Raw genomic sequence first — 17,037 nt, 5'->3', positions numbered from 1 at the left:
TAAGCAGGGAAAGTGCTGCCCTTGTAATTTCATCTGGATGCCTGCATCCCCAGCCCTTCTGTCATTTGCAATCCTGCCAGGGCTTCACATTGTTTGGAAGTTGTGTGTGTTGGAACAGTGGAGGAAGTGAGGGAGGAGAGGATGTGGAAGGAAGAAATGAAGGAGGAAGAGAGGGAAAAGGAGGAGGAAGGGATGGGCGGAGGGAGGGGCTCATGTACATCTTGTTATGCCAGTGAAGTCACTGAAACTGAGCCCTAGGAATGCTGCAGACACTCAGGAGGGCAGGGGAGAGAAGGGGCAGGAGCCAGTGAGAGTGGTCAGCTAGAGGCGAGGGAGCATGTGGGAGGCCTGTGGCTTTTCTCCAATCTCAGGTGAGAGCAGTGACTTCCTGGCCCTCCCATCACCACCAGGCTCAGGTCTGTCCTGAGTCAATGCCCCCTCCTGTGCCCCCCTCCATGTCACTATAGGAAACCCTTAATCCAGGAAGTGGGAGCCTCCTCCTCCTCTCCCCCCAGCAGGTGACACTCAAGCAGCTCAGGACATTCTGACAGGACAGAAACAGGAACCGGCTTCAATAGCTAACTGCTTCCCAATACCAAACAGCTGAGCCAGTCCCTCACTCGTGCTGCCATAAATGAAGTCTGTCCATGCAGATCTGCAGAGGGAGGCTGGGCTAGCCCACAGCACAGCAGCAAAGATACAAGCCAGAGGGGCCCTTCCCAACAGAGCATAGGATCACTAGGGCGGGGAGGCTGGAATTCTTCAAGGATGAGATGCTTCCTGTTGAGGAATGACGGGCATGGCTCCCACAAGAATGCAAGTGTTCCTGGAGCCCTGTGCTCAAAGGATAGTGAGGAGGTTTGCTGATTCATTGGGGACAAACCATGCCACCCATAGGTTACTCCACTTACTAACAAATTACCAGAATAACACAGGGATGTGAGATTCCACCTGCCAGACACCAGAATAATTTGCCAAATTAAGCTACGTGCATGGAAGACTCACCTGACACCGGTGGAGTGCATCGACATTAGCAGAGTCATGATGGTACACATTTATCCAAATGCAGACAAGCCAAAACCCATTCAGGTATTTCAAACCTACTTCGATCCATGCACAAATGTTACTTGTGAAAGGTACAAAACCCAGCTGTCAGGTGATACTGTTGACCGTTATATTACAGACCTACATACTAAAAAGAAGATGTGTGAATCTGAACATGAACAAGAGATGGGCTAATTAGGGATAGAATTATTTGTGGTATACCTGAGAACTAAATCAAATAAAGTTATTTCATGAAGATGATTTGACTTGCAAGGAGCAGGACTAATGAAAAACTGTGCTTCCCAAATGAAAGTGTTAACAAGCAGTGGAAGAACCGACATGCATCTAATTAAAAATGCACATTGAGACAAAGACAGATTGCAAGGATAAACAAACAGCAGAAAACAGACCTGTTCGAAATGCTGGAAGTCTGATGGGTGTTTGGGTTGAAGAACAATGTGCGAATGCAGATCATCAAATGGGTTGTACAGTTTATAGTAGCTGCTGAACAAGATATTCCTTAAAAGAACTCAATGGTGTTAAACACAGCAGGCGGCATTAAGGGTATACAACATCTCACACTGATCCCAGTGTGGCACCAAAGAGGCACACTACACATAATATCCCATTGCCGCTGAACTTTATTAGATGGTAAAATTAGACATGAATATCGACACCAACTGACTGTGTCAATCTTATGGTCATCCCAATACAAATAATCCAACCAGTTAGACATAGATATAAATCCAAAATATTTGAATACACATGCACTGCCCTATAGGAATAATTGAGGAGGTCATATCCAGACTTCAAAATGCAAGAGTATTTTCAGTTTGGAGGTGCAAGATAAGGGATCTGGCAATCCCCACTAAATACAGAAAGTTCAAAATTTTGTATCTTGAACATCCCTTTTGGTAGCTATGTATCAATACACCATAGTCCCAGATCAGTGAGGAACTGCATGGAGTGGAAGCAATTGTTGATGATCTGCTGATTTGGGGTGAAAGTGATCAACAGCAAAATGATTTCTGTATTACTGCAGAGTATCAAAGAAAAGAGTCTTAACCTGAAAAGCAACAAATGCAAGATCAGGCTGAATGAGATTAGTGATGGAGGCCAGATATTCAGTGACAACAGAGTTCAATTGAGCCCAAGAAAAGTGGAGGCAGTTGTACAAATGGAAAGACCCTAAAATGAGTCCCTACAGAGAGATTTCAGGGGCATGTTAACATCCCTAGGCAAATTCATCCCCAAATGGTCACATGTAGTTGTGAGAGGAGGACTTACCGATTATATGTACTGCGATTGGCACTAAGGAGTCCCAGTCACAGACACCACTGTGATAGGTGCCGTTCAAATACAGAACAAAAAGCCAGTCCTTGCCTCCAAGAACTTGTTACACGAGTAATGCTGCCTGAAGACAGGGAGATGGAGCTGAATCTCAGGAACACCTTTTGGTCCCCGATGACAGGGGGTGATTCTGAGCACATTTCAGCTCAATACTTCGGAGACAAAAGTTTGGTAGGGAGGATGAAATTTTCCTGCTGGCTCTCAATAGAACTCTCTCCTGTCCAAGCACAGAGCTCTGAACTGGCTTTTGGGTCTCTGCAGCAGTGGATTTTTGCTCTCTTACCTACCCTCTCCTTCCTTTTTCCCCCATCGTCCATATTTTTATTCTCCTGTTACCAGCTTTCTTCATCTTTCCTTTCCTCTGATGTACAGAAGCTGGTAAGGCAAGAAGAGGGTAGCGAAAAGACAGAAGGAGAGTTGAGGATGAAAGCTGCTGTCCTATTTCCAGGCCAGAAGGCAAAAGAAAAATAGAAAGAAAATGAGCAAATGTGTGTTTTTACACACACACACACACACACACACACACACACACACACACTCACACTCTCTCTTTGCTTCCGGTAAGTGGAGCCATCATACGATCTGTAATTGCTGTTGCTAGACAGAGTGGCAGAAGAAGGTTGGATGGCAATGGACTTTTACCAACCTGCTACGGAATCTTGCTAAGTCCTACACCTCCTATGTAAGTCACCGGACATACTGACATGGAGAATACCTTCCATCAAAACGTAGGGGTTTTTCAATGGCTCGCACGCTGAGTCTGGGAGTACTGGAGATCAAGAGTTTTGACCAGTGTGTCGGGGATGAAGGTTGTCTCTTTGGTGTGACTGGATGGGAAGCTGCCGTCTCAGGTAACTACAGCGGAAGGATGAACGAACACCTCAAGGACCATGTGCCACATTTGCCCTACTCGATCTCAGCACAATCTGAGCCAGGGTCACATACCCAGCAAAGAACAAGCTGCCCCTTTGGAGGGTCTATAGTGAATCCCTTTCTATTCTCCACATTAAGCACCGCCTCTCTGTTTATCCACACTCCTTTCTCCGTGCTCCTGCAACTGCTCTGCACTGAGCTTAATTGTTAAATTGGTTTTAAAATGAAAGAATCAGAGAAGAGTTTGGAGATCGCTTCAGCAGCTCTGTCCCTGGGCCCCAGTTCAAAGGAATCTCTGCTCAGGGCCAGGGAAGAGAACAGCAGACTTAATACGCTTTCTTTGCAATCCTCTGGCACCTAACGGCGCAGCAGGGGTTGCTGGGAAATGAAGTCTTTGATGATCTTCTCTTCCCACTGTGAAGACTAATGACTTTAAAGAGGGCATCCTGCCAAAGATGGGGCTTCCATGGAAAATCTTATGGCAGGGTAATTAGACAAGAAGAGCAAAGATTTGCTACCTGACCAGAAAAAACCCACCCCTCCCCTAAAAAACCATCAGCTACACTTCTAGGACAAGCAATTATTAAAGAGGGTCTGCGGCAGAGCTGCCAAGAAGAAACTCCTGCAAGCCTGCAGCCGCCCGTGTTCCTGAGCTTTGTGCTCCGCTCTGCAGTAAGAACGCTCCAGCTTTCCACCAGCTGGGTGCAACGTCCCTGCAGATGGGAGAGTGGACTGTATTTTGGTCTCTCGTTGTGTGTCTGCACCAGGTCTAGAACAACAAGGCTACTGGAATGCAAGTAATTAATAACAGCATGAAAAGAAGTGATCAGTCCCTCTTCTTTAAGCCGTCCCATGCTTAAAATGATGGTGGATGTTAAATTCAGAACTGATTAAAGGAGATCCCAAAGTCAGCCTGGGAATTCACTTCTGCCCTCAGAAAAAGAGCTGGCAAAATGTTATGACCAGTTATAATGTTTATGGGTATTGCATGCACACACTTAGCTAAGGGCAATTTGCTCTCATTACTGCTTCTCCTACCCTGGGTGGGTCCAGAGAACAACTGATCACTGTCGTCTTTGTAACGACCTTTTTCATATTTGAAGATTTACCATGCCTCCCTTCAGCCATCTCTTCTCTAGCATAAACATGCCCAATTCTTTTAACTTTTCCTCACAGGGCATGTTTTCTAAACTTCTTATCAGACTAGAGACTTGGATCTCATCGTTCTGGGTGGAGGGCAGCGTTACTGAACTGATAGTCCCGCTCACATTTCCAGAGAAGGGAAGGGACCCAGGAATTCTTGGAAAAGGAATATCTTCTATATCAGCAGGGTGAGGGACGTGAGGAGATCCCAGCTCCTTCCTGACCCCCACGCAGCACTCTGAAGCCTCAGGGCATCCCAGGGAGGCAGAGGAACAGAGAACACCACAAAACAGAACCCTGGCCTCTCACATAAAGGGGTGTCTCATCCGCACGTGAGCACCTGGCACTAGGATCTGGATCAGGCACCTGGAAACAGAGATAACTTGAGCCGAATAAGATGGGAACAGAGCCAAACTTTGGAAATGGAAAATTATAACCCAGCCAGAGACTGTTAGATTCAAGCTTCTTCGTACCCAAAATGAACCAGTGACATTCAGCCCTTCTCAACCCTACCTGAACTAATTCTGTTTGCCTTTTGCTCTTTCAAACCTAATTCAAACCGGTTTGCTTCGGTCCTGACTCCATCCTATTCAAATCGCTTGGTTCTAGATTTGACTGGGTTCTCTGAGGAGACCTCTGGGACTCCTGCCCAGCTCTGAGCTCCAGAACCCTTTCGCCTGGGCCCATTCAACTGACCCCTTCAGCACCAGCAGCATCTCTGCAAGAATAAAAAGAAGCAGCATGACTGAGATGGGGAGGAGGGAAGGGAAATCCCAGCCAAACCGTTCCAGAAGGAGGGCATGTGAAGGTAACAGTCTCTCCGGGACACGTGACAAGGCACAGCGACAGGGGGATGACTAATGGGAGGATAATCACATTTGCGGGCGGAACAACGACAAGGTCTGAGCATGGAGAGCGCAATCCCCAGGAGGAGGGGAGGGTTAGGGAGCCTCCCAGATAACAGAACAGGCAGCGTCTCTGGCAGCTCCTACCCAGAGGCTTTGTGAGCAGCTACAAATTCCAGGTGACATGTTCAGGGCTCCAAGGGGAGGGGGATAAGTAGAAGGAATGAGAAGGAACTGAGCCAAGAGACGAATGTATGGTGAGACCTATCGGCTGGTAACAACAGGCAGAACATCTTGTCATGGCTACATTGCCAATCACTGAATCACATGGCTGTTCGGTGGCCCACCTGGGATCCGTTTGGTAGCTCTAGTCCGGTTCCCCAGTCTGTGCATCACCAACGTCACGGCTGCAATGGACGGTATCAGATCTCCTCGCCGGCAGGCAGGAGCGCAAAGCAGGAAGTCCCCAGCAGTGGCTGGAGAGCAGAGAGGAGATGCTGAGCCAGGTCTGTCATTACAGGGAGGCTGTAAAAGTTGCCGTGTCCCCTCAGAACCTTCAGCCTGCCAAGGCAGCTTGGCCCAGGCTGCCAGCCCTGAGCGGAAAAAGCCTGAGCCTCGGGTCTCTGATCACAGAAGGAGCCAGGATGCTTGCTTCCCTGCAGCCAGCAGCTGTCTCCAGTCTGTGTCTCTCATCGGCACCCGGCTCCGACTGGCCGAGCTGACAAGAGAAACCCCATAACTAGCAGCATCCGGTCCCTCCCCACATCCCAGTGAGATCCCTAAGGAGGGGAAGTAACAAGAAATGGGGGGGAGCCTCAATGAGGGGGGAAGGGACCTCAAGGCATGAGGGATCCTAGTTGGAGAAAGGTGTAAGTTGTGCTAAGGAGAGAGTCAGCCCCTTAGGCAGAGGAAGGAAAAGGAAAGAGCCAATGATAGGAGGAAAAACAGAGCCATCCTCTACCAAGAAAAGAGAGATGGAAGAGCTCCCACAGGAATGAAAGTGGAAAACCCAAAAGGTGGCAATTCACATGAAGAGAGTCTGCTATTGGGGGAGCTTCAAACAGGAAGAGGGAGGAAGTGGAGGGAGAGGCGGAAAAGAGAAGATACCCAGAGGGTCAGGGAGACCCCAGGGGATCAATGTGGGGCTGCCGAGCTGGAGAGAAGCGTCAGAGTGGCTGGGCAGCCAGCTGAACAGTCAGAGGAGGAAGAGAGAGAGGGGGGGCTCCTATGGAATCAGTATGTGTCAGCAAACATTCCTGGCACCGAACTGTTTCCAAGTCTTCTGCCCGCTGTAGACGCTTTCACAAAGAAGTTACTCACCTTGTGTAGTAACCATGTTTCTTTGAGATGTGTCCCCCTATGGGTGCTCCACTGTAGGTGTGTCTGTGTCCCTGCACTGCTGATCAGAAAACTGTGGTAGCCCACACATGCACTGTCTCTCTTCAAGCTGTGCCATGAGGCTAGCCAGCGTGTATGGACTAACTGTCCTCAGTTCCTTCTCTACAGCAGAATGAGAAGTAAGAACTCTGAAGCATAGGGGAGAAGGGCAGGTCGTGGAGCACCCATAGGGACGCACATCTCGAAGAAACATCGTTACTGCACAAGGTCAGTAACTTCTTCTTCTTCTTCGAATAGTGTCCCTATGGGTGCTCCACGGTAGTGACTCCTGAGCAGTGCCCTTTCCGGAGGGCTGGGACTTCAGAGTCGGGTCAGTCACAGATGACAGTACTGTGGAGCCGAAGATGGCATCAGAGGCAGAGTTCCTAGTGATCACACAGTGCTCTGCCAAAGTGTGGACTGATGCCCATGTTGCTGCTCTGCAGATCTCTAAGATAGGGACATCCTTAAAGAAGGCGACAACTGAGGAGATTGATCTTGTGGAGTGTGTACACAGATCGAGTCTGGAGGGGTCATATTATGAATTTGGTAGCACTGTCTGATGCCATTCAAGACCCATTTAGAGTCTTTGGGCTGATATTGCTGAGCCGTTAGATCTCGCAGCCATAGAAAGGAACAGCCTTGGGGACTTTCTAAAGGCTTTTGTCCTATCAAGGCAGAATGCTAGGGCTCTCCTAACATCTAAGGTGTGTGGTACGGCCTCCCTATTGTCTTGGTGAGGTTTGGAGTAGAAGATTGGAAGGACTGGATTGACTGATTCATGTGAAAGGAAGAGGTTATCTTAGGGATGAACTTTGGATGGGGCCTGAGTGTCACCTTGTCTGGGAAGAACGCTGCGTAGGGGTGGAAATGTGCCATCAGAGCTGCTATCTCCCCTAGTCTTCTAGCCATAGTAACTGTTATCAGAAAAGCCGTTTTCATCAATAGATATGTTAGTGAACAGTTGACCATAGGTTCGAATTGGGGCCTGGTCAGCCCTTTAAGTACCAGGTTTAGGTAAGGGGTTAGGAAGTCAAGGTTGAAGGAAGAGGTTTTATTATATCTTTAAGGAACTTTTTAGTGTTTGGGTGAGATAGTACCAAGTACCACTCTATGGGCAGGTGAAATGTTGTGATGGCTGATAGATGGACCCTGAGAGAGCTTAGGGATAACCCCAATTTTTTAGGGTCAGGGCACATTCCAGAATATGTGGAAGAGTTGCCGACACTGAAAAGATTTGTTGGGACATGCACCAAATCTGAAACCTGGACCATTTCTGCAGGTAAGTGGATCGTGTGTAGGACTTTCTACTGTGTAGTAGATCCTCTTGTACTTCCTTAAAGCATGAGCTAGAACTACACAGGAGCATTGCTTTGAGGCAGAGGATCCCCAAGTTGGGAGGTAGGGTACGTCCTTTATTTTGTGAGAGGAGGTGCGGAGTGGCCGGAAGGAAAATCGCCAGACACATTGTGAACTGCATCAGGTAAGGGTACCCGGTCTGTCTTGGTCAATCAGGAGCAGTCAGGATTACATGAGTTCTGTCCTTCTTTATCTTTAGCAGGATTTTCAGCAGAAGAAATGGAGGGAAGGCATAAAAAAGGTGCTTTTCTCAAGGGAGGAGGAGAGCTTCACCCAGAGAGTGCTGTCCCATCCCTGCCCTGCAGCAGCCTCGTGGGCACTTCTTGTTCTGGTAAGTTCTGTGGACCAGGTAAATATGTCGTGATGTACTGATGGGTGCATCTCCCACTCTTGGTCATGTGGGAATTGGCAACGGAGCTTGTCCACTATCGAGTTGTGCGTGTCCAGGAGGTAAGCTGTGGACAAGGTTATGTTGTGAGAGAGGCACTAGTTCCATAGTCGCATCGCTTCTGTGTGTAGGGAGGGTGACCTGGCCCCTCCTTGGCAGATGATGTCGTACATGCAGGCTATGTTGTCTGTTAGGATCTTCGTGTGCGATCCTGCTATCAGCAGGAGGAAATGGGTGCAGACATTCCTGACCACTCTCAGTTCGAGGAGATTGATGTATAGGGATATCTCCGCAGGTGACCATTTGCCTTGCCTTGTGAGGCCATTTAAATGTGAGCCACCGCCTCGGAGTGAAGCATCAGTGGTAAGGAGCGACAACGGTGACGCCTGCAAGAAGGGGATCCCTTTGCATGCACTGGTTGGGTTCTTCCACCTGTCCAGGGAGTATTTGATCCTGGTAGGTAGTGCCAAAAGGTTTGTCCAGACTGTCTCTGTTCGGTCTTTAAACTGAACTGAACCACAGTTGGAGGCATCACACGTGGAGCCTGGCATGGGGTATCACAGCCATGCTTGCCTCCATATGTCCCAGGAGTTGGAGGCAGAGTCTGGCTGGTATTTGAAGACTGCATTGAGCTGTGTCTCTGAGTGAGACCAGGGAGAGGAACCTGTCTTGCAGTAGGAAAGCTTTGGCTTGTAGCGTGTCTATGTCGGCCCCTATGAATTCCAGGCATTGCACTGGCATGAGGGTCGACTTCTGGGTACTGATCTGGAGGTCCAGTTCTGTGAACAAGTGTATCGTGGTGTCAGTGGCTCAATGAGCCTCTTGGAATGACTGGGCTCCGCGGAGACAATCATCCAGATAAGGGTAGATCATTATCCCTTGTGAACGTGGATGGGCGGCTACCACTGAGAGAACTTTGGAAAATACTCTTGGGGCCAATGAAAGTCCAAAGGGGAGGACTCTGTATTGGTAAGGGTCATGTCCCAGAGTGAATCTGGGAAATCATCTGTGAGCCAGTAGTGTGGAAATATGAAAGTGGGCGTCCTATAGATCAAGGGCCAAAAACCACTCTCCCTGTTCCAAAGATGGAATGATCGTTGATAAGGTGACCTTCTTGAACTTCTGAGCCTTGACAAACTTATTAAGAGCCTGGACATCCAGAATGGCTCTCCAACCTCCCTTCCTTTTGGGTATTAGGAAGTAATGAGAGTAGAACCCCTTGTCTCGTAGATGTTGAGGTACTGATTCAATAGCTCCTAATTGCAGGAGTCTACCTACCTCCAGATGTAGTAAACTCTCGTGAGAAGTGTTCCTGAAGAGGGACGGGGAATGGTGATGTGGAGGGAGTAGGGAGGTGAAGTGGGTGGAGTATATGGATCGGACGATTTCTAGGACCCCTTTGTCTGATGGTATGTGCTCCCAGGCACTGCGGAATGCTGCCGAAGGGTGGCCAAATGGGTGCATGGTCATGGACAGTAGGGGGCAACGGTCTTGCGGTGCATCAAACTGCCTTTCAAAGTGGTGTTTAGGGCCATGGGGCTTGGTCAAAGATTGAGACCCAGGAGGTTTATGTTTCATGAATTTTCCCTTTTTCCTTTGGGGCTCATAGTGGCACTGTGATGGGAATTGAGACGAATAAGGCCTGTGCTGGGACTGGGGGCTAAAACTTCTCTTTTGCCCAGGTATATAGATTCCAAGTGACCTGAGGGTGGCCCTGGATTCCTTCAAGGAGTGGATAGAGGCATCAGTCTTCTCAACGAAGAGCTTCACACCCTCGAAGGGGAGGTCCTCCACTGTGGCCTGCACCTTCTTTGGGAACCCCGACAGGTGGAGCCATGATGCCTGTCATTACCGCAGCTGTGAAGATGGACATGGCAGCTGTGTTGGTGGCATCAAGGGCTGACTACAATGATGTTTTTGCCACCAGTTGCCCCTCTTGGATGATGGACTTAAAGGACTCCCGAGAACTCTCCGGCAGCTTATCAATAAAGTCATGTAACTTGTTGTAATTCGTATAGTCATATTTTGCCATGATCATCTGGTAATTGGCAATATGAAATTGTAAGGTGGCCAAGAAATATGCCTTCCTTCTAAAGAGATCGAGGTGCTTCCAGTCCCTGTCTTAGGGCGTTGCTCTGGAATAATGTTGTTGGCCACAAGAGTTGACAGTTTCCACCACAATGGAATTGGGTGGCAGGTGGGAGAAAAAGGAGCTCTGACTCCTTTGCAAGGACATAATATTTCTTGTCCACCTACTTGCATGTTGTGGCTACTGATGCTGGGATTTGACACACTATTTTAGCTGGGTCTGAGATGGCCTCATTGACTGGGAAGGCAATTTTTGAGGACGATGAAGAGTGGAGAATGTCGAGCTCATAATGCATGTCTCTGACCTCCTCCAGTGGTATGTGGAGGATAGCCACTACCCTTTTCGCCAGCTCCTGAAACAGGCAGAAGTCATATGCCACGGGTGACGGTGAAGGCATGACCATTTCATCCAGGGAAGGAGGAGGATATGGCTTTGGATGTTACCTCCTCCTCCACATCCCCGGCTTTCTCTTCTGTTTCTCGAGACTCTGAAGCCCTCAGTGCTGAGGCCATGGAAGTGTGCCCGGAAGGTTGTCGGGCAATGCTTGATGCTCACGAGGCAGGCTGATAATGTGCTGCCCAGGGGTCCCAGTATGGCCATTGTGGTGGCATAGGGCCTAGTGGAGGTGTCCATGGGTGGCCATACCAAGATGTTGGTGGTGCCATCTGCTGGTACATTCCCAGACCCTGTTGATATAGCGGGTCCCATATGGAGCTTGGGAAGAGTATTGTGAAATCCCCTCTAGCTCACTATTCGACTCCTTACTTGACAGTGGAGGGGCATGGCGTGATTGTGGGGATATATCCCATGCCCAGCTATGGCTCGGTGCTGTGACCTTGGTACGGAGGGGCAGAAAGTCAGGTGCCTCCGTCATGCCTAGGTCACCGGCCTGATGGAATTCCGCCAGCACTGAGCGTCCCGGTGGCATTGCCACGGGAGATGGAAAGTTAGTCTGTACCTGTCTCTCTGGTGCCAGGCAGGCTATTATCGCTGGCGGTATTGATGGCAAATCGTGTACCAGGAGCGTCTTCTTAGGGTGTTTGCCCTCATCTCTCGGAACTGAAGATTCTGTGCCCATGCTCAAAAGGGCCCATGGGCCTATCAATGGTATCAGATACTGACGATCGCTGTGAGGCGTGGGTGCCAGATTGTGGTCTCGGTGTCAGAGGTGACAAGGATACTGAGAAAGGGTGATCGCTTTCAACTATCCCTGGGTTCACTGATGTGACTTCCTGCTCTCTTTTGATCTGAGAGGAGTTCCCAGTCCGTTTCTTTGACCCACTCTCCTTCAAAGTCAAAGGCTGAGGGGAAGCCTCATGCCCACCGGAGGGCTGAGGTCAGAGAGCTGCCTCCATAAAGGTGATTTTCTGGCGAAGCTCTCTGTCCTTACGGGATCTCGGCTGGATCTGCTGGCAGAGGGAACACTTCAGCTGGATGTGGCCCTTGCTGAGACAGCGGATGTACTGGGAGTGCTTGTCCGTGACCGGGATTGTCTCGCTGCAAGTGCGGCACTTCCTAAAGCCCGGAGAATGTGGCATATTGTCCTGGGGCAGGGTCTGCCCCACCAGGAGTTGACCAAAAAGTCCTTTCTTTTCTTCCTTCCCCTCCCCCCCCCCCCTTTTTTTTTTTTAAAGGCAACAGTCAAATAAACAGTTAGAAGGAGGAAAAGAAATAAAAGAGGCTTCAAAGGAACCTAAAAATTAGCAAATGTAAGCAAATTAACAATCCACGAACGGATAGCTAAGGCTCGGTCTCTAGCCAGAGGCTATTGAGAAGGAACTGTTAGCCTGGATGTGCTGGTTGGCCTTGTGGCACAGCATGAGGAGAGTCAGCACATGTCCGGGCCCAACAGACACTGCTACCGAAGCGCTCCAATCAATACCACAGAGACGCAGACATACCGACAGTGGAGCACCCGTAGGGACACTACTTGAAGAACCATCATTCCCAGCAGATATTTCTCTCTCTCTCTGTTTTGATCCTCCCTTCCCAGGTTTCTAATCAAGGCTCTGTTTGAGTCTGACATTTGCTATGAGAGCATGGGATTTCTCAGGGGGTTTCCTGAAGTCAGAACACACACACTTCTGCAGGAAAAAAAAAAGGGAATGCAGATTTTTTTGGGTTGTGGGGGGATTCTTGGCTTTCCAAGTTCCATCCTCAGAAGTCCTTACCATTTCTTCTAATGCAATGCTTATCCTGGGATTTTTTGCATCAGTATGGCTACCAAAGTGCAAACCTCAATCTACACGCCCTATGCTGGTGAAGACGGGATGTATTAGAGCAGAATGTCTACATTAGAAACTTGCATTAACATAATGATATTAATGTAGCTACACCGGCACTAACTTCCGCCATCCTTTCTACGAAGGTCCAATTTATAAATGGTTTAATGAAGGGTTAATAAATGATTCCTGGTGTTACTGACATGAGCAGCATGGATTATAGATTATTATAAACACAGCAGAAGAAGGTGTTAAAAATGGTTATAAGCCATGGTTATAAACAACATATTGACTTGTTGGATTCCATAGCCATCTCCAGCCGCATTTTAGCAACTCTTTCTACACTACTTATAAATGAAACCTTAATAATATAAAGTGTGACACACTTCCCTAATCTAGACAAGCCCTATGGCCAGCAACACAGATCTGTTTCAAATGGTTTGGCTTTCTGCACTGCCCTGCTTTGACGTTTTGGGGCTTAATGAATTGGGTAGTATTAACCAGTAGTCTTCTCCTGTCATCTTCTTATGGCATGTCACCATGGAAGAGAACAGTCCAAGTCAAGTCTGGAGGTCTATCTAAGAGAGATGCCCTAGCTCAAACAGAAGCTATGGGCTTGACTCAGGAATTACTGGCTGAGATTTTCTGATCCCGTGTTATGAAGGGGGTCAGACTAGATGATCTTAATGTGTCCTCCTAGTCTTAAAATCAATTGATAGGAACAATATGAGAAATATGACCCAGATGCTTTTAATCTCTATACAGAATCTATCAAGCATTCTTGGGCCCACACAAAACCATGCAATTATCTCCCTACGCAGGGGCGTTTCAGTAGCTCTAAAATGGGAAGGCATCTGCTTCTGAATATTTGTGCTTGGATTAATGCAAATATATGGAAATGTATGCAAGAGTACAATCCTTTAAGGTCAAAAAGGAATAGGGCAGGTATGGAGGAGGGACAGACAAAGGGAGAGAGAGATTCACAGGTGGCAATGGCAGAAAGGTGATGTAAACAGACATGACCTTGGAGATAGCTGCATGACATCAGGGCAAACAAAAAAAGCCAGTTTGGCCACCGCATGGGAAGCAGATGGCTAATAGTGGGGCACAGTAAAGACAAGTGCAACTCCTTCTTTTCTGGTAAAGCAGGAGGAAAGGGCAAAGAGCTCCTCCTGCTGGTGATGAGGGAATGCTGATCCCACAGCGACCTCTCTCATTCGGCTGGTAGGGAAACTGAAGTGGGAGATGCAGGTGCTGGTGTCAGTGGCTTAACCAGGACCAGTGCTGGGCTGGGAGTCCCTATTCATCTCCTCTAAGTGAGAATCCATCTCCCAGCTGACTGCCTGAGGGAGTGGAAGGGGCGGGATGGACGGACGGACAGATGCACGCATGTGCACGCACACACGTACGTTTAGCCAGTTAGGACCTGCCTAGCGACCTAAACTCCTTTAGGATAGATTTCTTCACTTTTCCCCTTTGCTCAATCCTGTCACCACAAGGCCACAAAGTAACACAATGGCAGGACCTCCAACACATCACACATTTTTGCAGTGGGCCTTACACAGTGTGACTAAAGAGAAAAGATTCCAAGACCAGAAGGGACCACTGATCATCTGAGATGACCTCCTGCATAATACAAGCCAGAGAACTGCTCCAAAGTAATTCCCAGTGCAGATCTTTTAGGAAAACATCCAATCTAAAAATTGTCCATGATGGAGAAATCACCATGACCCTTGGTAAGTTGTTCCAATGGTTAATTACTCTGACCATTAAAAATTTACATCTTATTTCCAGCCTGAATTTATCTAGCTTCAACTTCCAGCCATTGGATCGTGTCAGTCCTTTCTCTGAACCCTCTTTAATTTATCAATGTCCTTCTTGAATTGCAGATACCAGAACTGGACAGTGATCGAGCAGCGTTTGCACCAGTGCCAAATCCAGAGGTAAAATAACGTCTCTACTTCTACTCTAGATTCCCCTAGAGTTCCCCAAGAGTTCCCCTAGAGTTCCCCAAGAGTTCCCCAAGGAACACATTAGCCCTTTCGGCCACAGCTTTGCACTGGGAGCTCATATTCAGCTGATGATCCACCATGACAAGTTTTCAGAGTCACTGCTTCCCAGGATGGAGTCCCCTATCCTGGTAAGTATGGCCTACATTCTTTATTGCCAGATGTATACAATTGTATTTAGCCCATTTAAATGCATATTGTTTAAAAAGTCTAGCACTTTTTTTTTTGACAGAAGGAAAGGAACCAAGACATACAGGGCCAGAGCTTCAGCTGTTTGGCTTCGATGGAGCTACGTTAGTGCTCCACACCAGAGGAGGATCCGGATCTTAGAATCCAAAGGACATTCCCTCTCCCCACTCCCCCCCTCCCCAATCAGGCCCCAAAATGGGAGAGGGAAGGGGAGCATTCCATTGAACATTTAGACAAAAAGGAAAATGAAGTTTGGAAAATTTTGACTTTTCCATAAAACCTGTATTTTTTTTTTTTGGCTGAAAACCAAAATGCTCTCACCATTTAGCTGCTAAGTATAAGAATCACAGCAAACTGTGTCTGTCTCATTCGTTTCCCCATGACATAGTAATCAGGTGTCTAATTCAACCCATTTTCAGCACACTCAGGCATCTCATAGCACTGGAAATTCTGCTGTCTCTCTGGACAGGCCTGGAGCTGCCACCAGCATTGCTATGAGATGCCCACATCAGCAACTCTGAAAATTGGGCTCTCCCAGCTCTGAAGTAATGTGGTGCAGGTAATTTGCCCTACCTAGCTCTCAGCATTGCCACTTTCCTTTCTCTGTGCAGCTCTGCACTGCCAGTTATTGTCCCTCAGATTCATTAGCTTGCATTTTCCCAGGTTGCATCTCATTATGTTATTTCTTATCCGTGATTCTAAATCTCTCTAGGTTCCTTTACATTCGTGCTCTCTTCTCCCTGGTGTTCAAAACACCTCTTGGTTTCGTATCATCTGCAAATACGAGAAATGTGCTTTTCATTCCCTCTTCCGGAGCGCTGAACTAGAGAAGGGAGGATGGGCTTGTAGTCACAGCACCGAAGAGGGATGCTGGAGAGCTGCCTCCCTGAGTAACGCCTTGGACTACTCACACAACTCTAAGAAATAGGACTGCATGGATATCACAGGGCTGCTCATGTCTCCCTAGAACTTTGTGGCAGCAGGGACAGAATGCCGAATCTCCAGTAACACAGGGATCTGCCGCTTGAATTAAAAGGAGAATCCTCACAGTCAGCAGACCAAGCTATCTTCTCCCTGGGCTGCAGCTGTCCACTAGAGGGCAATGAAGTTGCACACGTTAATCGTTAGAGCCGCCGGTAGAATTGTCCGCTGTTCATTAATCTACAAAGCAAATCCTGAAGGCAGGAGCTGGGGGTGCTCAGCACCTCTCTGGGTTTGGCTGTAGACTAGCAGCGCAGAACTTCACCAGCTGCACTGTTCTGATCCCATTTAGTAGAGAGCAGCGGTTCACATGCTCACTAGCAAGATCACAGCACTGCTAACCTGACTCGCAGGGTGATAAAAGGCTTGAGTATAAAGTACGCCGCTGTCCGTGGACGAAATTTTGGGGGGATTACTACTGTTAGCTGAAAATGTTAATTAAGTCAAAGCAGAACAATCAGCCTAGCAACAAGCCAGTGGGCATCACTCCCCGACTCAGTGCCGTTCCCCTTTCCCTCTCTTTAAGGTTTGTTTGGTTCCCATGACGGTTCGCAAGGGTCTGTACGTCCCACAGTTTCACAGCCAGAGAATATGACACAGAAATCAGTTGCCGCAGAAATATTGTCCTGAATCTCAACATTTGTTACCTACAATATGTTTCAAGCACTTGTGTTTGCAGGTGTAACATTCCCAACGTGAGCGATGTGTAGAGCAATAGAAAGTGGTCCACGGACAATGGGGTACAGAAAGGCGTTGACCAATTCTACTAATCTGAATGGGCTGTATGATCTGAAACCAACGATGATCATTTCAACATCAGTATTGCTCACTGCCGATCATTTCTGCAAAAATACCCATCTAGTGTACTTCTCGCACAATCCCAAACTGCCTCCCACATCTTCCTGGCTGCCAGCTGTCCCCCAGCCAGCTGACAACTTCCACAGGGCAGCTATCTGTCCACAGCACAAAGCTCTGTGGAACACTGAAAAATAACGGGTGGCATGGAACACACCAGGACAGATCTTCAGATGGTCTAAGTTGGCACCCGCCAAGGATTTGGCCCAGTGAATGAGACACTAAAAATGAACAGCAGAAAGCGTTCTGCACAGACTGGATTAGTCATTTTCATATTTAATTAAACAAAAATTTCTCTTTTTAAAATTTATTT

At 48.0% G+C, this 17,037-nt stretch overlaps 1 protein-coding gene across 1 annotated transcript in view; it reads right to left on the bottom strand.

The window, feature by feature from the left end:
* Positions 1–17,037, bottom strand: part of ASTN1 (astrotactin 1) — a 177,457-nt gene that overhangs the window by 60,282 nt on the left and 100,138 nt on the right. The window lies entirely within an intron of this gene.

This window comes from Emydura macquarii, unplaced genomic scaffold (assembly GCF_026122565.2).
Source record: "Emydura macquarii macquarii isolate MOO-44397 ecotype Brisbane River unplaced genomic scaffold, CSIRO-AGI_Emac_v2 contig_3287, whole genome shotgun sequence".
NCBI lineage: Eukaryota > Metazoa > Chordata > Testudines > Chelidae > Emydura > Emydura macquarii.
The sequence above is the reverse complement of the archived record's forward strand: the minus strand, read 5'-3'. Positions and strand labels throughout refer to the sequence as shown.